Source organism: Arachis ipaensis, chromosome B09 (genome assembly GCF_000816755.2).
Source record: "Arachis ipaensis cultivar K30076 chromosome B09, Araip1.1, whole genome shotgun sequence".
NCBI classification, from domain to species: domain Eukaryota; kingdom Viridiplantae; phylum Streptophyta; class Magnoliopsida; order Fabales; family Fabaceae; genus Arachis; species Arachis ipaensis.
In genome coordinates this window covers 3,748,891-3,774,878 of record NC_029793.2, presented here as the reverse complement: position 1 = coordinate 3,774,878, position 25,988 = coordinate 3,748,891, and the positions used below count along the sequence as shown (strand labels likewise).

Below are 25,988 nucleotides of genomic sequence, written 5' to 3'. Positions count from 1 at the left end.
AAGAAATTAAAAGTTTGGATAATTTTTCATATCGCATACGATTTGATTGTCGCAAACCATGCAGTAATTTCAACCGTTTACAATATTGATTTAGATGACTAGAACTGATCCCAGAAGGCAAGTTCATGTATACATATTCAGATAAATCTCCGTGCGAAAAAGCATTATTAACATCTAGTTGATGGATAGGCCACCTCTCATAGAATCCAAAGCTAATATAAGTCAAATGGTAGCTGATTTTTCCAGGGAGAAAGACCTACCCCTTCTATTTGAGTGAATCTTTTTGCTACGAGACGAGTCTGGTAGCGTTCTATAGAACCATCAGGATGACGCTTGATCCAATTCACCCATCTTCAGCTAATGGGTTTGACACCATAAGGATAATCCACAACAGACCAAGTTTGGTTCAAATCTAGAGCAACAAGTTCATCTTTCATAGCACTGCGCCAATGAGAATATTTATTGGCGTTCTGAAAAGATTTTGGCTCAATTTCAGAATGCAAGGATAAAATAAATTTATGATAAATAGTGATAGAATTAAAGAAAATGATAAATATGTATTGAAGTTGTTGTTACATGATACAAGAGTCACCTTTTTTTATAAGGATATTACCAACTATTCTCATAAATATTCATCTACTAACTATTAGTAATTACTAACTTAACTCCTAACTACTAACAATTCTACTAATATTTTAATATGCCCCCACAAGCTGGTGGATAGAAGATGTCACTAATTCCCAGCTTGAATAAGTTTCGATGAAATGGTTGAGAAAGAGGCGTGCGTAACGTAGAGGAAGAGGCGTGGCGCGAAATGCAAAGGAAGACAAAGAAAGAGAGAGGTGCGGCATGAGCGGCGATTCTGGTCATGACGAAAAGGAGAAACAGGGCTTCTGCTCTGACTAAGAAAAGACGTAAGCGGTCGTGCGATGACGCAGAGGAGACTATGTGTGCGGTGCGGTGACACAGAGGAAGAAGGAAGACACGTGTGTTGCGAGCGGGCAATTCTGTTCATGACGGAAAGGAGGAACAAGGCTACTACTCTGATTCTGTGTTTGAGAGTGAGACAGGAGTAAGATAACCAGGGAGGAGTAGGAAAAAAAGAAAGAGAAGAAGAAAGGGAATGTCGGAAACGCCGCGACGGCACAAAGTGGCCGGCGGTGGGTGAACATAGAGATAAAGAGAGAAAGAAAAAGTGCTAATAGGGGGTGGTTCTTGAAAGAGGAAGAAGGAGAAAAGAAACGAAGAAGAAGGGAAAAAGAAGAAGTGAGGGTGACAGCAAACTTTGAGAGGGGCGTGAAAAGCATTTCAGCTTTGGGTCGGTTGGACTCAGAAAGACAAGATGAAAATGATGGATTATTTGCTGAGGTGAGAAAGTATCAAAGCAGTAACAAGAACAAAGAAAAAATTATGAATGAAAAATATTTGGGTAAAAAAGAAATATGATAATTTTTCATTAAAAAACTAATGACTTATCCTCTTCAAGAAAAATATCATGGCTATGTTACCATAACAAAAAAGGGGAATGTTAGGGGGATAATGACTTTGTTGAACAATATGAACAACCACCAATCAAATAAAAACACACTACACTTCCAAATTAACCTTCTAAATTTTAATATTAAAATAACTATCCGTACACTAGTAAAATAAACATCCGATATATCTATTGTTTACATTGTTTAATATTTTCATTGTTTACCTATACTTTTTCACACAAAAAATAGTGATAAAATAAAATTAAAGGAAATGATAAATATGTATTGAAGTTGTTGTTATATGATATAAGAGTCAATGAGTCACCTTTATCCATCTACTAACTGCTAGCCAATTACTAACTTAACTTCAAATTACTAACAACTCTACTAATATCTTAATAATTACCAAAAGTGGAATATATATACTCTCTATAAAAAAAAGACAAAGAAAGAAAAAGAAAAAAAAGCTATCATTTCATAGAGAAAAATGATTTCCACTGAAACTACCAAGCTTAATAGTTTCCACTAAAATTAGTTACGTATAAATTAACTTTGTCTAATTTTACACTTCTTATCTAAGTATGAATAAAAAATGGAACTAGATTCAATTCTAATTCAGCATAAAAACTTCAATTCTTATCGTTTTCTGGCAATAATTGAAATTTTCTTATCGCTATAGAACTAGAAGGGACCTCCAAAAGAAAAAAAAAAGGCATCACAACTGTGGAAATTATTGATTTGAGATAAATTAAAGTAACACAAGAAGGCCATCAAAAAGACAATAATTTCTTTCTCTTGTCTGGGCACGAGGACAATAATTTGTAGGCAAACGTGAAAATATCTCTTTTAATAAAGTACACGATTAAGAATAGACGGTAGAAATTAAAAGATGATCCACTAACTTTTGTTGGAGTTTTCTTTCAAAACTGACTGCATTTTGCATTACAAGAGAGTTCCTATTCACAATTCATTTCTTTCCTACAGCCATTTGCACTCATCAAAGCAAAACCAATCTCTCATCTTTGTCTTCCTTCCTTTCTTTCTTTTTCCATTTGTTGCATCTCTGAAAAATGGCTGAGGCCTTGCTTGGAATTCTGCTGGAGAACGTGATCCCTTTGGTCCAGAGAGAATTTGCAGCCTTCTCTGGAATCAAGGAAAAGACTGAAGACCTATCACACACTTTAGCATTCATCAAAAAAGTTCTTGATGATGCTAAGGAGAAACAATGGTCTAACCCCCCTATCAAGATTTGGCTCCAACGACTTAAAGATGCAACGTACGTGCTGGATGATGTCCTTGATCAGTTGCCTACTGAATCCTCTCAACATGGGTGGTTATCATCTTTCAAACCGAACAACATCATGCTTCGCGGCAAGGTTGGACATGAGCTGAATGAGATCGTACGGAGATTGGATCGAATTGCTGAAGATAAGAACAAGTTTCTTCTAAGGGAAGGAGTCAGGGAGAGGCCAACTGAAGTAGCTGAATGGCGCCAAACCAGCCCAACTATTATTAGTCCTCAAGTACTTGGACGAGATGCAGATAAAGAGAAGGTTGTGGAGTTTCTTCTTAGCCCGGCACGAAACTCTGAGTTCCTTTCTGTCTATCCCATGGTTGGCTTAGGTGGTCTTGGGAAAACAACACTTGCTCAGTTGGTCTACCATGATGAACGAGTAAGTAGCCATTTTAACCTGAAGATTTGGCTTTGTATTTCTGAGACTTTCAATGTCAGAAGGATTTTGTGTTCCATTGTACAATCTATCACAAAGAATGAGTGCAAAGTTTTGGAGCTACCTGTGATGGAAGAAAAAGTGAAAGGATTGCTTCAGGGTAAAAAGTTCTTATTGGTTTTAGATGATGTGTGGGTTAAAAACCAACAATTGGAGTTCGGATTAAACGAAGACAAATGGGATCAGTTGAAATCTGTTTTGTGTTGCGGATCCAAAGGTGCCTCTATTTTGGTGTCCACTCGTGATAAAGATGTTGCAACAATCATGGGTGCATACCAAACTCATGATTTGTCAGGCCTATCTGAAGATGATTGTTGGTCATTGTTCAGACAACGTGCATTTAGACCTGACAAAGCGGAGGATGAAGAGCTTGTAAAAATCGGCAAGGAGATAGTGAGCAAGTGTGGGGGATCGCCTCTCGCAGCAAAAGCATTAGGAGGTCTGATGCGCTCCAGAAATACCAGAAATGAATGGCTTGAGGTTAAGGAAAGTAGCCTATGGACTTTACCAAATGAGAATCATATTCTACCTGCATTGAGGTTGAGCTATTTTCATCTACCTCCAACATTGAAGCAGTGCTTTGCTTTCTGTGCTATATTTCCCAAAGATGAAAGTATCAAGAAACAAGAATTGATTCATCTTTGGATGGCCAACGGGTTTATATCATCTCGGGCAAACTTGGATGTAGAGGAGGTTGGCAACATGATATGGAATGAGTTGTTCCAAAAGTCATTTTTTCAAGATGTCGAGATCAATGATTATTCAGGTGATGTTTCTTTCAAAATGCATGATCTAGTCCATGATCTTGCTCAGTCAATCACAGAAAAAGAGTGTATGTGTTTGGAGGAAGCAAACCATACTGACTTGCCGAAAAACACACATCATATTGGTTTCAAGTGTGATGAAGTAACTGAAACACCATTCAGAAAGGGAGCATGTGAGAAAACTGAATCTTTGCGAACGTTATATGATTTGAATTGGTATGCTCCGCGGAATGCAAGTTATTTTTGTCCAACAAACATTTCTCTTCGAGTGTTATGCACATACACTTCCAAATTTCCCTCAGTCGAGAATTTCAGCCACTTGAGATATTTAGGGCTTTGTGATCTAGAAATAAAGACCATTCCGGATTCTATCTACAGTTTACACAAATTAGAAATCTTGAAACTAATGCAATGTAATGAACTTTTTAGTCTGCCAAAACACTTGACTCGCTTGCATAATCTCCGTCATCTTGCCATTGATGGCTGTGATGCACTATCTGAAATGTGTCCAGACATTCACAAACTGTATGAATTGAAAACACTTGAGTGTATACATTGTGAATTCAGCAAAAGGACATAGTTTGGCAGAGTTACGTGATTTGAATCTGGGAAGAGAACTATGCATTAATGGCCTAGGAAATGTCAGCAGTGTATCTGAAGCTGAAGATGCCAATTTGAAGGGTAAACAAGACCTTCGGGTGTTATATTTGCCCTGGGAAAACAGTGGTGAAACGAAGTCAGTTGCTGTGGAAGAGATACTTGAAGCGCTCCAACCTCACTCAAATCTCAAGCGGTTGGACATAGCTGGCTATGGCGGATTACATTTGCCAACTTGGATGGGAAACAGTTCAGCTCTCAATAGTTTAGTTTCTTTGAAACTTATAGAATGTAGAAACTGCAGACAACTTCATGGATGAAGTGCGGTACATTGAGGAAGATGAAAGTTATGAAGGTATTGAAGCAAAGCCATTCCCGGCTTTGGAGCAACTCACAATGTCCGACTTGCCAAAGGTGGAGCGGTTGTTGAAACGGGAAACAACACACATGTTCCCCTCTCTTTCTACCTTAGAAATCACCTATTGCTCTAAACTGCAATTGCCGTGCCTTCCACGTGCTAGAAGCCTCTTTGTTTCGGGATGCAAGAATAAGTCAGTGAGGTCAATCTCTAATCTCAATGGTCTTAACAAACTTGAGGTTTGGAATTGTGAAGATGTATCGTACTTTCCAGAGGGAATGATGAGCAACATGACCTCTCTTGCAACTCTGGAGATAGTTTCTTGCCGTGAATTAAAGGAATTGCCATCTGACATCACGAAACTCACTGCTTTGTCTGATCTAATCATCGAAGACTGTCGTAAGCTGGAGTGTTTACCAGAACAGGGTTGGAAAGGCTTATCTTCACTTCGAAAACTGTCAATTTTTGGCTGTCATAGTTTGGCATCCTTGCCTGAAGGTGTACGGCATCTTACTTCACTTCAATCTTTGACTATTGGAGGCTGCCCAGCATTGAGGGAGCGGTGCAAGGAAGGAACAGGGGAGGACTGGCACAAGATTGCTCATATTCCCAAAGTATACTTGGGAGACTCAGACTCAGACTTGTAATATTTTTAGTTCATACACTGCTTATATTTTATCGTATCTTTTTTGTCTAACTAAATCTCCAAACTGGTCCTCAAATTTACTCTGTTCAATTTTACCATTTTAGTCTCTCAATTTCAAATCTCGAAATCCAACTCCTAACCCTTTATAGCACTGAGTTAGCAAACAAAGTGCTGAGTTGGCTCTAACTTGCCACACTAAACACAAGACTAAAAGGCGTTGTTTCGTTTTGGTAGTTATATAAGGCAAAAATGAAAAGACGAAGAAGAGTTTATATGACGTGCAAACCGTTTTATCTCTCCTTATTCTCCAAAATAATTTGGTTTTTATCTTGTTTAAGTGCCAAAACAAAAAACGTCATTTAGTCATATGTCTAACGTGGCAAGTCAGAGCTAGTTTAGCATTCCGTTAGTTGACTCAATACCAAAAAGAATCCAGGAACCAATATGGTGCTTAAAATTGGATTCAAGGACCAGAATAGTGATTTTGAATTTGAGATACTAAAATGGCGAAAACCGTAAATCTCAAAAACCATTATGGGGATTTAGTTGGTCAAGACTTGGAACTAGCCGAGACATTAGTGGCATAATCATGGATTCAGTATTTCCTAATCTATTTTATCTTCACCACAGCTTGTTTCTAAATTGGCCGAGGCATTGATGGCATAATCATGGTTTCAATTTGCATTGCTAACAAGTTAGATTTGTCAAGGCTTTTCTTTGGCCAAACCATCGAATGGATTCTTCTAAAACTTTTAACATCTGTAAATGGTTATTTATTTTATTTTATCTTTATGTTTGTATGTCCTAAGTAATGTTTTTGCCTCTGTTATTCTCTTGACCTTTTGATTGATCAATATGAATGTAAAAATGAATGGTGCTGGCCATTATTAGTTTCAGTTTTATCAAGATGAGTGTGCCATATGTGGCCTTTCAGACTCCTCTAAATTAGTTCAACTAGTATAAGATGTTTTAATTTCACAATAGCAGAAAATGAAAATGATTAAAATATGGAATTGTTCCATTTTTAGTTATTTTTCATGATAATCAATACTTATCATGTTAGCGGCCAATTAGTATTATCAAGTGTGCGTTGTGGTTAGGAAGGTGTCACTTAACGTGCTACATCAATAAATTTTGATGTCGTAAGCAGTGAAAATGATGAAATGACTAACTTAAAACTTTTGAAAGACGTATTTAATTAAAAAAATATTTTAAGAATCATTCGGAGAACGGATAATCTTTTAAGAATAAATTTGACCATTTATTTTATTACTATTAACATATTTAATAAAAAAAAGTACATTTATGCCTATTAATAAGCTAGTTTCAATAAGTGAAAACTGTTAAAGTAATGCTGATAATGCATGTTAATACTAACTTGTTATGATGCCATAAGTTCTATAAAGTTAAAAGAAAATATTTTTCAAGTAAATTTGTGTACATTTATTCCCAGAAAAATATTATTATTCTCCCTTTTAACTAATAGCGAGTCTTAAACTTATTAATATGATGAAATTTGTTTTTCTATTAATACTTAATAGTAGATTACTAGATTTGGCTTGAGGTTTAATAAATGTTATGTATTTATTATTAAGGCTTTTATTGGCCAATCTGCTGAACGAGTTCTGATGCTGCTACAAATTTTTCATAAGAACTTCTAACTTGAAAATTCACATGTCGTTGACAAATATGGCTAATAGTTTCAATCTGTGTTTCTTTGATTTGTGCATGTATTAGGTCCGTAACATTTTGAATTAATCAACAAGATTCTAGAAAGAAAGAAAGAAAGAAACAAAGAAAGAAAGAAAGAAAGATAATAACCATTACTAAGAAAAAAAATTTGGTGAATGTTTTCTCGTGCTAATTAGCTTTTTAGAATGAAAATTTTGAATTACAAGTGGTTTATAAGGTCTTTCATTAATAGTCAATAGGACACAAATGCTGCAAAAGTGGTGCTTGTGCTCAATTTCTAATTTTTATTAGGAAGAATAGAACGAGGATAACTGATTTCGATTAACTTATTTGCTTAATGATTAACTTCAATTTTAATAAAGTCATGTTGGTTACTTTGCTAGTTGTGATTACATTTTGTTCTGCCCATTTTAATATTATGTTCTAAAACTGATAACATAATAGATTATTTGAATATGGTTGGCTTTTCTCCAAAAATTTGAGTTGTTCATAACTTAAGAATTTTTATCATGTTAACTAATATACAAGCTAACAAAAACAGAGCGCTTTTTTTCTTGGGGATGCTTCGATAAAGGCGCTTAAAACGTATATTGGACGTATTAATGAAACGGTTATTTTAAATTTCTTAACAAATTAGAATAAAACCGATTTTTTTTATAATAATAACAATAAATCCAATTTTTTTAGACATTTAATTGTATTTTAAAATTTTTAGGGATCTAAATGTCCACAAAACAAAAATCCAGGATATATTTGTCTTTTTATCAAAAAGTTTAAAGATATTCGGTTTAGATTGCCTAATTCGATCGGATCAAATCGGGTCTAATAATTATAATGCAAACAATTAGGTTTATTATTATTGCTATAATAAACCGATTTTGTTCTGATTTATTAACAAATAAATTATTAACCAATTTAATAAAAATGTCCAATAATAACATGACACATATAAATGTTTAAAAAAAAAAAAGACATTTTTAGTGTCTTTATTAAAGTGGTCTCCTTTTTTCTTACCCAGGTTCAAAGTCCTTCAAAAATGCAATTTTCAATGAGTCATTCGATCTATTTATTTGTGTATATAATTATACTGATTTGGTCTTAAAATTTGTTACTTATAATTCAAGTATTAATATAATTTGCAACTGAAATTCAATTCAAAATCATTTCTGGTTAATACAAATCAAAGAAAAGCTCATGAGGATTTTTCAATTGCATGTCCCCAGTGTTCAATAATGTAATGGTTTTAGCACCATAGGTTCTTGCCAATTTTTCATGGAAATCTTCATGAAAAAGTGTTATCTGCGAGAATTACAAACCAAATACCAAAAGGATTATTCTGTGGCTGAAATCAGTTTGGATATTCCATTGAAGATGGCACTGTTTTTGCATCATTGACTCAGGAGTCAAGAGTCATGACTGATTAAGACATAACGCATAAGCACATGTAATCTCCACAATTCATTTGTTTACTAAAGCCATCTCCACTCGTCAAAGCAAAGCCAACATTGAAGCAGTGTTTTGCTTTCTGTGCCATATTTCCCAAAGATACAGAAATCCTAAAGCAAGATTTGATTCGTCTTTGGATGGCTAATGACTTTATTTCTTCTCGGGCAAACTTGGATATAGAAGAGGTTGGTAACATGATTTGGAATGAATTATATAATAAATCATTCTTTCAAGATTTCAAGATCAATGATGAGTCAGGTAAAATTTATTTCAAAATGCATGATCTAGTCCATGATCTTGCTCAATCAATTGCAGAGCAAGAATGTATGTTTCTAGAGAAATCAAACCTGATTGACTTGCCAAGAAACACACATCATATAGGTTTTGAGTGTGGTGGCCAAACTGAAACACCAATAGAAAAGGGAGCATGTGAGAAACTTGACTCCTTGAGGACATTATATCAGTTGAAATGGGATGGTTATTTTCAAAACAACTATGATTGGCTTCCAAGAACAGTTCTCTTCGAGTTTTGTGTTACAGATTTTCCAAATTTCCTTCGCTCATGAATTTTAGCCACTTGAGATATCTTGGGCTTTGTGGTCTAGATATTAAGACCATTCCTGATTCTATTTACAGTTTGCGTAAATTGGAAATCTTAAAACTAATGAATTGTGGGAAGCTTTATAGTCTACCGAAAAACTTGACTCGCTTACAAAATCTCCGACATCTTGTCCTTAGTGGTTGTGATTCACTATCTCATATGTGTCCAGACATTCACAAACTGTGTGAATTGAGAACATTAAGTGTATACATTGTGAAATCTGAAAAAGGGCATAGTTTGGCAGAGTTATGTCATTTGAATCTGGGAGGAAAGCTAAGCATCAAAGGCCTAGAAAATGTTGGCGGTGTATGTGAAGCTCAAGATGCCAACTTGAAGGGTAAAGATGATCTTCGAGAGTTAAGCTTGTCATGGGACAATTGTGGTGAAACCAATTCAGTCGCTGGGGAAGAAGTACTTGAAGCTCTACAACCTCACTCAAATCTCAAGCGGTTGGACATAATTGGCTATGGCGGATCACATTTGCCAACTTGGATGGGAAACAGTTCAGCTCTCAATAGTTTAGTTTCTTTGCAACTTCTACTATGCAAAAACTGCAGACAACTTCCCTCACTTGGGAGACTCCCGTTTCTTAGAAAACTTGAGATAAGGTCCATGGATTATGTTCGGTACATTGATGAATATGAAAGTTATGACGGTGTTGAAGCAAAGCCATTCCCATCTTTGGAGGAACTCAGAGTTTTGTTCTTACCAAACATGGAGCGGTTGTTGAAACGGGAAACAACAGGCATGTTCCCCTCTCTTTCCATGTTGATGATCAACAAGTGCCCGAAACTGCAATTGCCGTGCCTTCCACGTCTTACATACCTCTTTGTTTTGGAATGCAAGAATGAGTTATTGAGGTCAATCTCTAATCTCAATGGTCTTAACCAACTTCATCTTCGTGGAAGTGAAGTTTCGTACTTCCCGGAGGGAACGATGAACAGCATGACTTCTCTTGCATCTCTGCAGATATCATATTTCAGTGAATTGAAGGAACTGCCATCTGACATCACAAAACTCACTGCTTTGTCTCATCTAAGCATTGATCACTGTGGTAAGCTGGAGTGTTTACCAGAGCAGGGTTTCGAAGGCTTGTCTTCCCTTCGACATTTGACAATTAGTAGGTGTGAGAGTTTGAGATCCTTGCCTGAAGGTGTAAGCCAACTTACTTCACTTCAATCCTTGACTATGGAATTCTGCCCAGCATTGATGAAGCGATGTTCTGAAGGAACAGGGGAGGACTGGCACAAGATTGCACACATTCCCAGTGTAATCCTGAAAGGTTCAGACTAGGGGTGCACAGACCCGGCCCGGCCCGAAGGTCCGGCCCGGTCCCGAACACTTTAGGGGTTAATTTGGTGTGATTTCATCGGATTTAGGACCGGGTAAGGGTCTCAAAAATAGACCCGGTCATTATTTCGGGTCAGGTCCGGGCCATAGCTCGGGTCACCCGAAGTCGGCCCAGTAGCCCGGTCATCATACACAATTAATATTTTGTGTTATTAGTGATGGACCATGACTATTCTTATGTGGAATTTAAGTATTGTAAACCTTAATATTTTTTGTTATTAGTCATTATAAGACTATAAGTTAATATTTTATGTTTAGAATGCATAAGACTTTAGACTAATGCATAATATTATGTTATTTGTATTGATTTAAATATTTGGTATTATTAGACAATATTAGTATTGATTGTGGTTTTGCTTTAGTATTGATTGTGGTTATGCTTTAATTTTAAAGAAGGGTTGGTTCTTGTTATATTTTTCTAAGTGAATTTTACTATGTTAAATAATGGTTGGAGTCTTGAAAATTTAGATATTTTTACATGCTAGCTTACAAGAAGGTATCAACGTAATGTAATGTTAACGGCCCGGTTTTCACCCGATATAATTGTGGCCCGAAAGTGTATTGGTTTCATCGGGTCTAGGGTCGGGTTCGAGTCTAATAAATAGACCCGGTGTATATTTTGGGTCGGGTCTGGATCACATCAAACCCGGCTTCACCCGGCCCATGTGCACCCCTAGTTCAGACTCAGACTGATCCTGTAAGATTGTTTATTTGTATTTTTACCGTATACTTAGTGCATGTTTGGGCGCCATTATTTTGTTAAAAAAGATCTTTTTTCAATGAAAAAAGATCTTTTTTTATTTTTTAACGTGTTTGGCAAATTTCTAGTAGTAAAAGTAAAAGCACTAATAAAATAAAAAAAAGATCTTTTTTGAGAAGCTGTAATTTACATCTTTTTTTAAAAGATCTTTTTTTCTTAAAAAAAGATGTTTTTCGTGTAATAAATGAACAAAAAAGTACTTTTATATTGTTATACCCAAACATAATTGATACATAAAAAGACCTTTTTATATGAGATATCCAAACATAAAATTACTTTTACTTTTCTATAAGATCTTTTAAAAAAAGATAACTCAAAAAAAGAACTTTTCTCAAAAGCTCACCCAAACAAGTCCTTAGTTATAGACTGCCAATTAATTTTTGTCAAAAAGATTTTCTACTAATACCTTCATCATGGAATCGACCAAACTATTAGCAGCATGGTTTCAATATTTTGTAGTAAATGTTATTCTTAATAATGTGGGGATAGGAACATGTAGAGATCGGATTTCTTTTGTTTGACAGGTCGATCACCTCTACTGGAAGTTTTTTTCTTGTGTGAAGATGAGATGTGGATTATTTTGGCAATTCTGGCCCTTTTAAATTGGTTCAACTAGTATGAGATATTTTGATTTCACAATGGCAGAAAATGAAAATGACTAAAACATAGGATTGTCGCATTTATTCCTTTCCATGACTGTTAGAATATTGAAATGGGAAAGTTTTAATTACAAGTAAATCTATTGTATTGCCCTTGATTGATCTGTCACTAAATGGTTTTTTTATTATCAGAAACTATTACTCCTATGTGCTTATTTGATGATTTGGTGTTTCAATTTGTTAAAAATCTGTGTTGGTGGTAGCATAAGTTGTAGAAGATTGTACAGAATTATGTCAGCTGGATATATACCAAACACAAAGTGTTAGATAATTTTAACTGATAGGATCAAATGCAAATCATTTTCTCAATTTCCAAGTCAATCAGCTCAATGTTGAGTCTTCCAGTTCTCTAAAACAATGATTTTTAATTTCAATTTTTCTATTATAAGTCGCTAATTATCCATACTATTCTTGATGCTTCATATATAGTTCAATCTATTCTTAATATATAAAAGTAGGTACATAAGGTTTACCCACATTCCTTTGAAGCTATTTCTCTTCTTCTACTAAAGCCATGTTAGCAATATTGCTTACTTGGCAAAATGTTAGAATCAACCACTCAAATCTTGCCAAATCAACTATTATTTCCAAATCAACAAAAAATAAAATATACAAAAAAGAAAACTAAAAAATACAATACAATAAATTTGTAACGTACAAATACATTGAATCCATATTCCTATATTTATTATATCTTACCGTTATAAACAATTATAATCCCAACAATTAATTTATTAATTTTTATAAATAAGTTACTAAAGGTAATAAATATCCATATTACAAATGTCATAATAATATTATCAATTATAATAAATTTTACGTTACAAGTATTCAAATTCTATACTATTTGAACTACTTATATAAGTCTCTTACCACTATTCTTTCAAATAACATCAAATTTAACACAAAAAATTTATTTCTGAATTAGACATCTCAAACTTATTCAATAGAGCATCATTCTTTCAAGGCAAAATGATTAAAAATCGAATAACTATCCAAGATCTAATAGCCATGCAACGAGAATATGATGATCAGGTATGAAAAAATAAAAACTCACAACATGCATCATACATTCATACTTACTCAAATACCGTATACCTAATGAATTCATAAATTGAATATTGGAATAGGAAAATATCTTAACAATTTTAGCAACTATAAACGAAATTGATGACAAATTTGTATGAAACTATGTTGAATGTAAAAAGTGTCCGAAAAAAGCATATAAAAAAAACAACTACATTTGTGGCACATGTAATCAAACACCACAATATCCAGTGACGGATCCAAAAAATTTTGATAGTGGGACAAAATAATATAACATGAAAATAATTTCTATAATTAAAATAATATATGTATATAAAAAATTAAATATTAAATTATCTATTAACCACTATATATCTATGTATAAATACATATATTGTTTAACTTATTTTCAATGTGTATTTTATATTTTAATATTTATTATATACAGATAATTATTTTTTATGTACATATAGCATGATTATTGTTATGATTATATTTTGTTATTGTAAAATATGATTAATCTTCAAAATATCTAATATACAAATTAAAACACTAAAATAGTAATTTAAATAATAATATATAATTTAAAATTCTATTATTTTAGGTTTTATATTTTTAAAAAATTAAGTAATTTTTCTCTTAACACTACTATCAAACTTTCTCTCTTTCCATATATATTACTAAACAATTATTTAAAAATTCACTTTCCAATATAATTAGAAGCCGATTCTTATTGATATTCATAGTTAAAAAAGTTCTTTCAATTAATATAATTGCTACGCAAAAATTAAAGCTAATTTGAAAAGAAGATAAATAATATTCTTTTAAGTTGATTTTTAAAAAAGAACACTAATTTCGTTTAAATCTGAGAATTGATCATTCTAACGAATATCTAATATAAAATTTTTAAATTGACAATTAAGTACCAAAAGTTGAATAAAAAATTATTGTGGGGTCAAATTTATAATCTAACGGGGCAAATAAATATTATTATCATATACTACTCAAAAGAATTCCAAATTTTAGTGAGGCGCTTGCCCCCACACCAATATACTTGGAACCGTGACAATATCCAACAATAGAGTAACTCTATATACTTTTCATAATTCTATCTATCAAATTATTAGTTACTAATTCAATACTTATTTTAGATTTAGAATTCAATTAAAGGTTTCAGATTAAAGTGCTACAATAACTTTTGTACTATTTGATGGCGAAGCAAAAAAATTATTGGACACAATTGCTTCAAATCTAATGACACTCTAGAAAAGTAATGACATTGAAGTACCACTCCATCAAGAGATTAAGAAAAAAAAAAACCATACAAATTCAAGGCATATCTTCGGAAGAAGAACATATATATATGCAAATATGGAACAAACAACACAATAGAAAAGTGCATCCAACTCAACAATTCATAAAGAACATGCCTTCACAAGAATCTACGACAGAAAGAAGAAAGTAACAACTCCAACAACAACCAATAAAGTAAAAGGAAGATGAGCGCTACATAAAAAGACTAAGTCCATCAACTAAAATAAATGTAAAAATCAAACCACCAAATAAAAATGTCACTTTGTACAACTCCTAACATTTAAATCTTTTGTACTATAAATTATTTTAAATAAAACACCTTTTAAATTTAATTTTAATTTACACATATTTAATTTATTTCTACAAAATATAATAATTTTTAATATTTATTATATACTATCATTAATTTACCGTTTCGCGCAATGCGCGGGTCTCATTCTAGTTCATTCTTTAAGTCAGTAACAAATCAAGCCAATTCTTAGCATGTACATGGAGTTAACAAGTGTAGCCTTGGAAATTAGTCATCCCCGACGAGAAATCTTCTATAAAATTTCAAACAATACAAAAAAAGCATGAAAACATAAAACTATATCAATAACTTAGAAAGAACAATGCATAACTGCATATAGGTTGAAGTGTTGTAATAAAGTTGTGTTCTTAAGCTTGCATGAAAATAAATTTATATTCTCCTTACACACAAATGGATGCCACTCCTAAAGATTCATGTTCTGTTTTCTCAATCATTTCAAGCCAGGATAACATTAGAAGTTCCTAACAAATTGTTCAGACAATAAAGAAGAACATCCAAATTGGACTAAATGATTAAACTTTCTAGTCTCAAGCCATCTTGTTATTTGTGAGTGTTATTCACTATTTCGTATGTGCCTTGAAATTCACAAATTATCACAACTGAGAACATTAAAGGTATGTTATGTCCAAGTTGGGTGGCAACAAATTCAGTTTTCAACTACTTAGTTTCTCTTAAAATTTGTAATAGCAAAAACTTGGTAAACTCCCATGTCTAAGGAAACCTGAAATAGTTTCAGCTAATTATGTGCAGTACATGGATGATGATGAATGTTACCATGATGTTCAAACTGGAAACAATCAAGCTTAACAATATTAGTTGCGCCAAACTGCAGTTGCCATTCCTTTCATGCATTAAACAGCTCAATGGCGTGGAATGTAACATGGTGTGATCCTTCAATTTTTATTAGGAAGAATAGAACGATTGAATTTTATTATTGAACGTATTTAGTAAATAAAAAAGTACATTTATACCTATGAATACACTAGTTCGATAAGTGAAAAAAGTAATGCTGATAATGCATGTTAATACTAACTTGTTATGCTGTCAAAAGTTCTATAAAAGGAAAAGAAAATATTTTTCAAGTAAATTTGTTTACACTTAGTCCCAGCAAACTATTATTATTCTCCCTCCCTTTTAACTAATATCGAGTCTTTAACTTATTAATATGATGGAATTTGTTTTTCTGTTAATAGTAGATTACTAAATTACTAGATTTAACTTGAGCTTTAAGAAATGTTATGTATTTATTATTAACACTTTTATTGGCCACCCTGTTGCACGAGTTCTGATGCAGCTACAAATATTTCATAAGACTCTTAACTTGAAAATTCATTAGAAGACTAATATGTTCATTATTCTAGTAGTGAGGAACAAACTTATACGGCAAACAAATCCAGGGTTTACTCATTTTATGGTTAATGGACAAAAGTACTCCTAATTAAGTGTAACTATGCATAGTTGATCTTGATTCAATAATAAATTAAAAGTAATATAATTTTGTCAATCAACTATAAAACATGTGTCCCTAATCATATAAGATGTGTATTTACTATTTAGTATCACCCTTAATATTACCAAAAGTGGAATATTCTATAAAAAAAAAAAGAAAGAAAGAAAGAAAAAGAAAAAAAGCTATCATTTCATAGAGAAAAATTATTTCCATTGAAACTACCAAACTTAATAATTTCCACCAAAATTAGTTACCTATAAATTAACTTGATCTAATTTTACACTTCTTACACATCAGAAAAAAATCCAAGGTGTACAGCACCTTACTTCCCTGGAATGTTTTGACTATTAGATACTGCCCAGCATTAGAAGAGTGGTGTAAGGAAGAAACAGGGGATGATTGGCACAAGATTACACATACTCCCAAACTAGATTTGTATCCTCCACCCAATGAAGACTTGTAGGATTTTTGGTTCGTACACTGCTTATTATTGATCTTTTGGTCAAGACTCTTGAAGATATTCGTGTCTTCAGCAATGGCAGAAAATGAAATTGACTAATTAGGAAGGAATATTTCTTAACAATCCCTGTTGTTATAGAGTTAACTATGAAAGGAACAGTAGAACGGTGATGAGAGAAAACTCAATTATATATATCTAATGGTGGTGCTGTATGCACTCATTATATATATATACCAGTTAACCAATTGATAATTACCTGTGTTCTCTAGGAATATTTAGTTGATTTCCAGAAATAAGTCTATGATTTTCCAAAAGAATTATTCTTATTGCCTCATATCACAATGCAATTGCCTTCCATTAGTTTCTATCAATCAATTCAAATGAGACTTCTATTGTGTATTGAGGCCAATAAGAAAGAAATTCAGAGTTTAAATGATTATGGTCAATTGGTCACAGTCACAATCACAATACAGGTTTCAAAAGAGGATATCTTCGCCATGAAATTGGCCGAGGCATGATTTTAATGTGCATTGCTAATAAGTAAGATTGTCAAGGCTTTTTTTTGGCCAAACCATCAAATGAATTTTGATTCCCAAAATTGTTCTCTTGAATAACTGCTAAAACTTTTAACTCTAAAAATGGTTATCTTTTTTATTTTTGTGTGTCCTAAGTAATGATTTTGCTCTATGCCCTTGACCTTTTGATTGATCAACAAGAATGTATGCCCATTATTAGCAGTTTTAACAAGATGAGTGTGCCATATGTGAATTGTTTTGGCAATTCAGACTCTTTCGAATTAGTTCAACTAGTATAAGATGAAAACGATTAAAATATGGGATTGTTCCATTTAGTTCTTTTAAATGATAGTCAATATTGTAAAAGGACCAATTTGAACATTAACCCATAATGCAATCTCTAGCAACATTAATTAAGTCAATTAAACAAGGTCATAAATAAAAACAATTTCACATGCTAGAATATTTGGAGGAATAAATGCTCTAACTTGGTGGATTATTCTTGATTCTAGGAGGCGTGGCTAATGTGAGAAAACTACGTACTTTAACTTTTGTGGCGGATTTATCGAATTTTGATTTTGATTCTATTCTTTGAAGCAGTAAACCACACTGGTTCTTGTCACTTGTTTGTTAGGGACACATTTGTTCGAGATAAGTTGATGTATTCTACTTACCAAAAAAAAAATTTGATGTCTTCTAGCTTTTTATCAAATTCATAAACCTGTTTTTAGCAAAATTCATCTCCCAAATGTATTTATTCTCACCTTTCAGCCATGTGATCAACAAAGGATTAGAGGTGAAATTTTTCACTAGATTCCAGGATACACTTTAAACTGTTAGGGACACATTTTTTATGGTTAATGGACAAAAGTACTCCTAATTGAGTGTAACCATGCATAGTTGATCTTAATTCAATAATAAATTAAAAGTAATTTTGTCAATCAATATAAAAATTTGTCCCTAATCATATAAGACGTGTATTTAGTATCACCCTTGAATATTACCAAAAGTGGAATATATATACTCTTTATAAAAAAAAGAAACAAAGAAAGAAAAAGAAAAAAAAGCTATCATTTCATAGAGAGAAAATGATTTCCAATGAAACTACCAAATGTAATAGTTTCCACTAAAATTAGTTACGTATAAATTAACTTTGTCTAATTTTACACTTCTTACATAAGTATTAACATAAAATGGAACTAAGATTCAATTCTAATTCAGCCTAAAAGGTTCAATTCTTATCGTTTTCTAGTAATGATTGAAATGTTCTTATCCCTATAGAACTAGAAGGGACCTCCAAAAGAAAAAAAAAAAGGCAACAATACTGTGGAAATTATTGATTTGAGACAAATTAAGGTAACACAAAAAGGCCATCACAAAGACAATAATTTCTTTCTCTTGTCTGGGCACGAGGACAATAATTGTAGGCAAAGTATTGTGAAAATATCTCTTTTGATAAATGATGGTTCTAGTTGAACTTGAGAAGGGGGTTGAATCAAGTTTCCTTTAAACTTAAAATTGCAAGCTCTGTTTAAGCTGTTGTACGAGTTGCAGAAGATTATTTAAAATAGTCTCATACACAGAACATTAAAAGAGCAGAGAAGAGGAGAAAGAGGCCAGCATGTATCCTGGTTCGGATTCTTGGTGCCATGAATCCTACGTCCAGTCTCCACCACAAACCATGGTAGAATTTTCACTATAATTCTCAGGTTACATACACCAATACTATTGAATTTTTTCCTAATTCAACTAGTATCAACCCCTAAGCTTTCTTAACCAAAGCTTAGCTACCCCAAAGTGCTATCCCAACTTGGAAGGGGAATCTTCATAGATTCAATTCTCACCAAGTGCTAACCCAACTTGGCAAGGGGAACTAATCCTAGTTCAGATACCCAAATTACATAAAGAAAACAGTGGCTATTTTGCATCACTCTTGCCTTTTCTCTCTTGGCTTTTGAACCTCACATAATTGCCTTTTCAAAATAGAAAATAACACAAGACAGCCATAACAAAAAATCAGAATTAAGCTTGAGTAGAAGAAAGAGATTTCAGCTCTGTTTTAGAGATGATGCTCTGAATGTGTGTGCTCTCTTCCTTGACTTCAAATGGTGGAGTGAGGCTTCCTTTATAGAATCAGCTTGCTCTACCACTTTGTTCTTCCTTGCCTCTTCCAATTTCTTCGTACCATCAACCCGTTGGAGTTGTCTCCTATGGCATGCATTCCTTTTTTCCATCCTGCTCCACTAACGCTGCTTGTTGGAGGGTCTGATCCACCAACCTCTGTTGTCCTTGGAGTTGTTGTCTTCCTTGGCATGCAAAGTATTTCCATATTTGAGCCATTCCAACTGCTGTCCATAGCTCTGAGTTTTTGTTTTGCTCTTCCAAACTTTACTTGTGATCTTCTGCATTTTTGATTTGCTGATGTCCTTATGTTTTGTTGCTTTGCTAGAGCCACAGCTGTCCTTGTTGTGTTTTTCTTTTTGTTCCAGCTGTCCTCCTTTCTCCATGATGAAGACAGATGCCCATTTTTCACTTTAGCAAATACATAGCCTTCTAGTTTTTGCTGAACGGTCTTATTAAGTGCCTTGGGCTTGTGCATTGATTTGAAGCACTCAATGAATACTTAAGCAACATTGTTGGGCTGAGAAAAGGATAATGGGCCTGCATCACTAAAACACACAATTAAACACATTTGGGCTTTATCCCAATAAATGTTTGTCATCATTTGTATAACCCAAAATCAACTTAAACTTAACAATCTCCCCCTTGATGACAAACATGATAAAAGGATGGAAATTAAAATTTAACATAGATTTAAATGAGTTGAGAGCACTTCCCTTTGATGACCATCCAAGGTGTATAGTACTCCCCCTCAATGTTAGCAGTTCTCTCCCCCTTAATCATGGCTTTACATCTTAACCTGGGCAAAACTTAAAAACAGCCAAGACCAATATTTCCAAACAATATATCACAGTAATGAAAGCACAGAACAATTAACACTAAGCACAACACAGGATAAATCAAAATATTGTTCTTAACTATTACTACTAATCCCTAAGCCAAAACTAACATTCCTTTTCTTTTCTCTCCCTTTTGTCATCAAGGGATGAAAAGAAAAACCTGCACAAAATTTGTTAGTGGCTAGTGCATATAGTTCAAGTAGCAGAGTGGTTTAAGTCTGTTACAGTCATCCAAAAGAAAGTAAAATAAACAAGTGCAAAACGAAAACAGGTCATATCCGCATATGAGATAACAAGAGCTAGGCATCAGAGTTGGATTCATCAGAGGTTCTATCGTCCTCCCCCTCATTGTCAGATGTGATGAGGCCAACCTCAACATCCTCCACAAAATCCCTCAGAATCCGAATTCTCCCCTTGGTCTTCTTTAAAGCATTTTCCTCCATAACCTGGTTCCTTTTGCGCTCGGCACCATGAGTGAGAAGAAGGTCAGTCAGATTGATGAACTCCTTAAGTACGTTCTTCAGAGTGCATATCATGACCTTGATTGGGGTGGAGGTGGAAAGGAGAATCAGAGGATCCTCATCAACAGAGGGAACATCGGTGCTGTCATCAGTTCGGCGATGCCTGGAAGTTGTTTTCTTTACTGCACCACCCCCTTAAATATATGAGTTACAATCTTTTGCAATTTCAGCCCCAAAATCAATGTTGTAATATTGAAAAATTTTTGTAAGAAGCATGGCATAAGGTAAAGCATTTTTGGTACTAACACAAGCATGCATATGTCTCACAAGCAAGTAAGCAAAAGAAATAGGAGTTTTAGAGAGAAGAGTAAAGGCTGCATCTTGGAAGTAGGTAAAAATGAAAACTTTAAAATGTTTTGAAAATCATTGAAAGTTACAGCTGTAACCTTTGTACATTGATACCAGGAGAGAGAAACAAAAAAAATCAAAAGATGCCTAAAGAAAGTAGAACAGACAAAAATTGAAAACCTATTTGAAGAAATGATGTGAAAAAAATTTGAAGGGGCCCAATTTAAAAAATGAAATGCAGTTGGTAAAACATTAAGAGAGCAAGGCTGAAATGGGCCAAATGGTTTCAATAAAGAAAGCCCAGATGTCGTGAACTGCTCCAGCACTTGAGGTCCATCATTTATTATGGTCAGGTGTGAATCCAGTAACTTCATAGTGACTTAATGAAGTTAACTCATCATCTGCCAAAAAATCTCACCGCGATTCAAGAGATAAAACACAAAAGATCTCATTATCAGAAATATTAAGAAAACAGATATGAAGTTAGAATGCCCAGTTCAGTTCTTAACTTGCAGAACCTCTCCTCTATCAATGGTTTGGTGAATATATCAGCTAGCTGACCCTCAGAATTAACAAACTGAATATCTAAATTTCCATTTTGCACATGTTCTCTTATAGAATGAAAACGAACTTCAATGTGCTTTGTTCTAGAGTGAAAAATAGGGTTTTTGGAAATATTGATAGCACTCATGTTGTCACAAAATAATGGAATATTTGAGACATTCAATTTATAGTCAGCTAGTTGAGTTTTCAGCCATAATAATTGAGAACAACAAGAGGAGGCTGCAATATACTCAGCTTCGGCTGTTGACAGTGCTACCGTAGCTTGCTTTTTGCTAGACCAAACAATGAGAGATTTCCCAAGAAAGCAGCACATGCCACTTGTGCTTCTTCTATCAGTCCTATCCCCAACAAAATCTGCATCACAGAAACCCACTAATTGAAAAGAATCAGTCTTAGGAAACCATAACCCATAATTAGTGGTACCAAGTACATATCGAATGATTCTCTTGACAGCAGAGAGATGTGACTCCTTAGGCTTTGATTGAAACCTTGAGCAGACTCCAACACTTTGGATGATATCAGGCCTTGAGGAGGTTAGATACATTAGGGATCCAATCATCCCTCTGTAACGTGTCTCATCAACATCTCTACCATGTTCATCCTTATCAAGCTTGATGTTAGGATGCATGGGGGTTCCCATAGGCTTAGCACAGTCCAGCCCAAACTTCTTGACAAGTTCTTTTGCATATTTTTCTTGATGGATGAATATGCCTTCTGCAGTTTGCTTGATTTGCAAGCCTAGGAAGAAATTGAGTTCTCCCATCATGCTCATATCAAATTCATTGGTCATAAGCTTAGCAAAATCTCCACACAAATCCTCATTAGCCGAACCAAATATAATATCATCAACATAAACTTGCACAAGAATAAAATGATCATGATAGTTCCTAATAAATAAAGTGGTGTCAGTGGCTCCTCTTTGAAAATTATTTTTCAACAAAAATGAGCTAAGCCTCTCATACCAAGCTCTAGGAGCTTGTCTCAAACCATATAAGGCCTTAGCTAGTTTGAAAACATGGTCAGGAAAAGATTTGTTTTCAAACCTAGGTGGTTGAGCCACATAAACCTCTCTATCTATTATGCCATTGAGAAAAGCACACTTTACGTCCATTTGGAACAACTTGAAGCCACAATGAGCAGCATATGCAAGGAGCAATCTGATGGCTTCCATTCGAGCTATAGGTGCAAAGGATTCATCGAAATCAATCCCTTCCTCTTGATCATATCCTTGAGCGACCAATCTAGCTTTGTTTCGGACTATGGATCCATCTTCACCCAGTTTGTTTCTGAAAATCCACTTAGTGCCAGTGACTTTCTTTCCATTTGGATAAGGCACTAATGACCAGACCTGGTTCTTCTCAAATTGCAGCAATTCTTCCTTCATAGCTAGCACCCATGAAGGATCAGCAAGAGCTTCTTGGATGTTTTGTGGTTCAATCTTTGATAAGAGAGCAATGTTGTTGGATTCGGCTCTTTTCAAAGATGAACGGGTAGTCCTGCCAGTGGATGGATTTCCTATTATGAACTCTTCAGGATAGTTTTTCAGAAACCTCCATTCTCTTGGTCTTTTTGACTGGTGTGAGGATTCAGGTTCCTCTTGATCAACAATGGCCTCTGCATCAGTATTTTCTGCAGCAACAGGGGATAATTCCAAATTGTCTCTTGCAGAATTAGAATTTTCGTTGCTAGTAGGTGCAGCTTCCTGAGAACTTGAATTTTGTTGAACTGGCTCATCATTCTTGGGTAGTTCAGCTTCGAAACCTGGACTATCATCTATGCAAACACTAGGAACAATGTTAGTCTCACAGAAAGTGACATGCATGGTTTCCTCAACAGTTTTGGAGTTCTTGTTATAAACTCTATAGGCCTTGCTATTTGTGGAGTAACCAAGAAAAATCCTTTCATGTGTTTTAGGATCAAATTTTCCTAAATTTTCTTTGATATTTTATCAAGATACCACATGTCCATTTTCTTCTTGGATGCAAGGCACACCTGCATGTTCTTCAACTAACCTTAGGTATCCAAATCCATTTGGATCCTTTGATGTGAAATCTTCTTGGTTGCCCAAGAGCATTATAATCATGAATAACTTTATATAATTTACTATCATTACCAAAAGACTTAAGAAAGATGAAACATTGAGGAGGATCATGACCATTTCTGTTGCACTTGTAGCAATGATTCTTGCTTACTGATTTTTGAGGTTTGTTGAATCCTTTTGGTTTGAAAAGCTTGGAAGAGGAGGCTTCAGATTTTTTAAAGTTTTGTTTGAAAACAGCCTTGTTTTCCTCTATGAATCCAAGTCCAGATTTTTCAGATCCAAACCTTTGACTAGCAAGTAGTTTGTTCAGATTTTGAGAACCTTGAACAAACTTTGCTAAGTCTTCATTCAAATTTTTTATTTGTTCATTCAGCTTTTTGTTTTCAGAAATCAAATCAGTGGAAGCAGTAACTTCATGCTTGAGTTTGTATTTTTCTAATTCAGCTTGCAAGGCAATGTTTTCTTCTTTTAAAAACTTTTCATTACTAGTTTCATTTGCCTTAACCTTTTTCAAAAGAAGATCATTTTCTGTCCTCAAAGCTTCATTTTCTTTCTTACATTTAGCATACTTATCCAAGAGTTTCTTAGAGTTCACAGAAATGTCTTTGATAATGTAGTGCAGTTCATCAATAGATAAGTCAGAGAGATCTACCTCATCTTCATCATTATGATCTGCCATCAGACATAGTTGAGCTTCTTGATCTGAGCTCTCTGAGCTGGTGTCGTTCTCCAAGTCCTCCCATGTTGCCATCATCACCTTCTTTTTGTCTTTCTTTGATTTTTCGCCCTTTTTAAGTTGAGGGCAATCTGACTTGAAGTGACCAGGTTCCTTGCAGTGATGGCATGTGAACTTGACTTGATCTTTCTTGACATCTTTGGATGAAGAGCTTCCTTTGCCTTTGTTTTTGTATCTCAGTAGTCTTCTCATTTTTCTTGCAAAGAGCACCATTTCTTCATCTGAGAAACTGTCATCAGATTCTTCTCCTTGGGCTGTCATTCTAGATTTTAGTGCTATACTTTTCTTTTTGTCATCTTTGTCTTGGAACATGTGAGTGGTTTCGTAAGCCAGCAGCTTGCCTCTCAGCTCATCATAGGTGATTTTGATCAAATCATTCTTTTCAGAGATGGCTGTGCTTTTCACTTCCCATTTCTTGGTAAGACTCCTCAGAATCTTCCTTACCAAGGTTTCTTCAGAGTAGTTTCTTCCCATAGCGTCCAGATTGTTGATGATTATTGAGAACCTTTCGAACATTTGATCGATGCTCTCATCTTCCTTCATACTGAACATTTCATACTCCTTCATCAGCATGTCAATTCTGGTCTCCCTCACTTGCTTAGTGCCTTCATGAGTGAGTCTGAGCTTATCCCAGATTTCTTTAGCCGTTTTGCACCTTGACACTTTTCTGAACTCTTCAAAGCTGATTGCACAGTGCATCAGGTTGATTGCCTTGGCATTGAGTTCAACCTTCTTCTTTTCTTCATCTGTCCATTCGCTGTCCTCCTTTGCCACAACTCCTTCATCAGCATTCTGTTTGGTGGGAACGTCTGGACCATTGAGAATGATCTTCCAGATGTTGTAGTCGATCGACTGCACGAAGATTCTCATTCTCTCTTTCCAGTAAGAGTAGTTGCTGCCATTGAAGTAGGGAGGTCTGTTGTTGGACTGCCCTTCAGTGAGAGTGAAAGTCACGATGTTGGGATTCATGTTATTGGCCATGGATCTTTACTCCAAGCTGTGAAGCTTGCCTTCTTGAGACCTTGCTCTGGATACCAATTGATGGTTCTGGTTGAACTTGAGAAGGGGGGTTGAATCAAGTTTCCTTTAAACTTAAAATTTCAAGCTCTGTTTAAGCTGTTGCACGAGTTGCAGGAGATTATTTAAAATAGTCTCATACACAGAACATTAAAAGAGCAGAGAAGAGGAGAAAGAGGCCAGCATGTATCTTGGTTCGGATTCTTGGTGCCATGAATCCTACGTCCAGTCTCCACCATAAACCATGGTGGAATTTTCACTATAATTCTCAGGTTACATACACCAATACTATTGAATTTTTCCCTAATTCAACTAGTATCAACCCCTAAACTTTCTTAACCAAAGCTTAGCTACCCCAAAGTGCTATCCCAACTTGGAAGGGGAATCTTCACAGATTCAGTTCTCACCAAGTGCTAACCCAACTTGGCAAGGGGAACTAATCCTAGTTCAGATACCCAAATTACATAAAGAAAACAGTGGCTATTTTGCATCACTCTTGCCTTTTCTCTCTTGGCTTTTGAACCTCACATAATTGCCTTTTCAAAACAGAAAATAACACAAGACAGCCATAACAAAAAATCAGAATTAAGCTTGAGTAGAAGAAAGAGATTTCAGCTCTGTGTTAGAGATGATGCTCTGAATGTGTGTGCTCTCTTCCTTGACTTCAAATGGTAGAGTGAGGCTTCCTTTATAGAATCAGCTTGC

General features: G+C 34.5%; 2 pseudogenes; both read left to right on the top strand.

Annotated features, from left to right (window-relative positions):
• On the top strand, positions 2,257 to 5,624 carry LOC107618135 (annotated as a pseudogene).
• LOC107614843 lies at positions 6,077 to 10,612 on the top strand (annotated as a pseudogene).